Here is a 3,907-nt window from a genome sequence, read left to right as displayed (position 1 = left end):
TAAAAAATTAAATAAATAAAGGAAATAAATAAATATCTCTGCCGCCCTCCCGTCCCCGCCCAACGCAGGGAAAGCAGGGATTGAGAGGGAGGTAGGAGGAGTTGCCCCCCTTGGATATAGAGTCCCCCACATGGGAACAATGGGGTGGCAAGGTTGGAAATTGGGGGGTTTTGATGTTCCCAATTCTATGCTCCCTCCAGGGCCCTGCTCTGTCCATTTCTTTCCTTGCGGGCCCCCAAAGGTGGGTCAGGAACCAGAACCTAGGGTCTGGAGAGGGGACCTCTATGCTTGCCCCCACACCCCCCCAGGAGGATCCCCTTGACCACAAAGGGACAGCTGAGGCCTCTTCCCTGGGTGGGCGTGGGGGGCGTCCCTGGCCTAAGCCCCATAGGTAGATGTTGGCACTGTGCCATCCCTCATCCCTGTCTGCCCCTCCCCCACCCACCCTCATGCACACACAACATATGTGGCTGAACGAAATTCAAACCAAGGGAAAGACAGAGAAAAGGAAAGACTTGCCTGGATGTCTGTGCCTCTGCATGGGCGTGTGTGTGTGTCTGTGGGGACATGTGTGTGTATCTGTGGAGTCAGCCGATGGGAAAGATTTTCTTGGGTGTTTGGGAGCACATGTAGGTTGGGATCTGGATGGAAAGCAGCCCCTGGGATAAGACTATGTACCCACTGTCTGGGGGTGGGGGAGAGGGTTGGGTCTGGATTCCTAACCCAGAAACCTCTCCCTCCTCGCCCCCCAATTCCCAGCCCCACCTACCCTCCCCCTTCGAGACAAGTAGCCTGTCCCACCAGTCTCTCTCTCTCCCGGCCTCTGACTTGGTTGTTTGAGGGAGGAGGGGGCTGGGCTGAGAATCGCCTCAAGTTCCTGGAGGAGATGCAAGCATTCCCCTCCCCCTTCAAAAAATCCTGAAAGTAGAGAAGCCAACTCCAGCAGTCCCCCAGTGACCAGGGGGAGGTAGGTCAGACAGGTGCCTTGGTGAGGAAAGTAGGAAATTCCTGTTTTATCTTACAGCTCACCCTTCAACCCTCTCCCTGGGCCAGACACAGATGCATGGATTGAGGGAGGAAGCTTTACACACACACATACACACATACACACACACACCTGTTCCTCACTCTGTGTACAAAAAATGGATACACACCCCTACTCAGATAGAGTCATGTGTGTAAGCAGGCAGTCACAATCAGGTGTTGAGAGACCCTGTCTACACCTTTATTCAGGCTTTCCTAGTGTGTTTCAGACCCACTTTTCCTATCCCTCCCCATCCTCCAGCTTCCATATGCTAAGACAACGTCAATTATACTTGACCACACTCACTTTGATGGCAACCACGTGCCAAGCAGGGGTCTTCTTCTCAGTCTGCACAGGAACACTTTTCTCCTTCTAGGACTTCAAGAAGGGGTCTTGAGCTGGGAAGACACTGATTTGGTGTCTGGTAGAATGAATTAGATTCTAAACAGAGGCGTACAAGGTGGCTAAGGAGGCCTTGGGAGAAGGGGGCTGCCGCTGTGTGAGGCTCAGAGGCACTTGACCAGGTACCAGAAGGCACCTCAAAGCATCCTTCTGTGAAAGTGAAAGTGTTAGTCACTCAGTTGAGTCCGACTCTTTGGATTCCTGGACTGTAGCCTGCCGGGCTCCTCTGTCCATGGGATTTCCCAGGCAAGAATACTGGAGCGGGTTGCAATTCCCTCCTCCAGGCAATCTTCCTGACCCAGGGACTGAACTCAGATCTCCTGCATTGCAGGCGGATTCTTTACTGTCTGAGCCACCAGGGAATCCAAGTGTCCTTATACTGAGGCCCATAATGGGGGACTGGCTTGCCCAGGACCAGGCAGTGGAGCACAGATCTTGATATAGAACCCAGGGACTTGACTCCCAACCCAGTGCTCCTTCCATAGTCCCATAGTCTGCCTCAGGGGGCCCCAAGGATGAGAAGCCAATGTTAAGTCTTCCTCCGTTCATATATCCTGGTCCTGGGAAGGCACATGATCTGGGGGCACTCTGGACATGGCAGAGGGGGCCAAAGGATAGACCTCAGGTGGGGCATAGATTCGGCAGTGCTGGCCAGGCCCCTGTCCACTTTTGGGCACAGCCTCAAAGGCTTTCCTGTCTCTTCACTGAGGCTGGGGGTCTTCAATCCAGACACATGGCCCTTCTTGAGTCCCCTAGTCATATGGTATTTTGATTCCATGCATATGCTTTGGGCTCTGATTCCTGGCCAACCCTACTTACCATCCTTAAAGAATGCTGAATGCCTTGAACAAGTTACATAACAGCTCTCAGTCTTGATTTCCCCATCTGTAAAATGGGGACAATTATGCTATGCTTCATAGGGCTGTTGTTAGCACGAAATAGGATAATGGGTGTATTGAGTTGAGCATGGGGCTAGCAATAGAGTGCACCTTCAGTAAATGCCAGCTCTCCTTTTCCTTAAAGCACTTTGTAAACTGTAATATGCTTTACACTAATAATTTCTTGTACATACCCCCTGATACATACATATTCAGAATGCTTTGTCTACATGGGAACTGAGTTTTTGTTGAATTAATGGGTGAATGAATGGATGAGTGCATGAATTAGTGTTTCCTTGGGGTTGAAAGATACCCCCTGCCCTCTCCTTTGGACACTGAGGCCTGGGTTAAGCCTCACAGGCCCCTACCAGCTCTGCTTTCTACTGCAGTGGAGCCCTTTGGAGGGCTTCCATCCCTCCCCATCTCCTTTCAGGAATGGCCTCAGCCCCCTTCAGGGCCCCCCACCCCAGGAGAATGAGGCCTGAGGGGTTGGGGGACGTGCCTGGGGGTATGGGAAACTTCATGCCGCTCAGTCTGTTTGCTGCCCCTGTCTTTTCTTCCTTCAGAAAAATGGAACAAGTTTTTCTCACTCGACACATTTCAACTTTTTTTTTAGAAGATACAATAAAAAACAGGGGAAAATTGGAACAGAGGGAGGTGTGGGATGGGCCCGCCTTAGACATGAGCTTGAAAGAGGTATAAAACACACGTGTCCACATACACAGGAACAAGCATGAACAGACAGGGACGCCCGTGCTCCTCTCCGTGCACCCAGAGACGCAGAGATGCGGTGATAGAGAGACAGAAAGAGCCAGAAATGGAAGGAAGGAGATGGAAGAAGAAGGACACCCAGAGATGCCATCTGTTCCTCCCCCTGGCATTGGGGGAAGGGAGTTGGTGAGGGGCCTGGTCCCCTCTGGGTCTCTGAGAGGGAAAGCGGAAGGGTAGGCATCTCAGGCAGGCCTGGAAGATTCCCATTTCTGCTACCCACCCCCATCCAGGGAGCCTGGAGCTGAGGGTCTGAGGTTCCCATGGAGACATAGCCCCATCCCAGGGGAGGCCACTGTCTGGGCACCTAAAATGGCTGCCTCAGAGGGGTGGCGGCCATTTTGTGCAGGCGTAGGTCCTGGGTTGGGGGTGGGGGTGGGGCTTTGGGGGTGTAGAGGGGAGAGAGCCGGAGGGGATAGGTCATTCCTGAGCAGTCTAGGGATTCTTGCTCAGAGGACTGGAGAATGTTTTATAAAGCTGCTCTCATTACGCCCCCTGCTACACCAAAAAAAAAAAAAACCCACATATAAATCTGTAAACCTCCATTCCATTCAGACAGCCAGAAGGACACCTAGCCAGACACTTGCCACCAACATCACCATGCCCCAAATAAGACTGGTGGGGGCAAGTGTGCTGGGGAAGGGGACTTGATTTCCCACCGAAGGGCCAAACCGTGGGGAGCAAGTAGGTTAGCGTTCAGGTGCCCATTCCCCTCGGCCATTTCACTCCATCTCCGGGGGCCTCCCAGGCGGAGGTGGTCTGGCAGGTGAAGAGTGAGGGCCGGAGCCTCACGAGGAGGGGCAGTCTGCTGTTCTCCCCCTGGCTCTGATTTGAG

This window comes from Bison bison, unplaced genomic scaffold, assembly GCF_000754665.1.
Source record: "Bison bison bison isolate TAMUID 2011002044 unplaced genomic scaffold, Bison_UMD1.0 scf7180017864180, whole genome shotgun sequence".
Lineage (NCBI taxonomy): Eukaryota > Metazoa > Chordata > Mammalia > Artiodactyla > Bovidae > Bison > Bison bison.
This window is presented reverse-complemented; position numbering follows the sequence as displayed.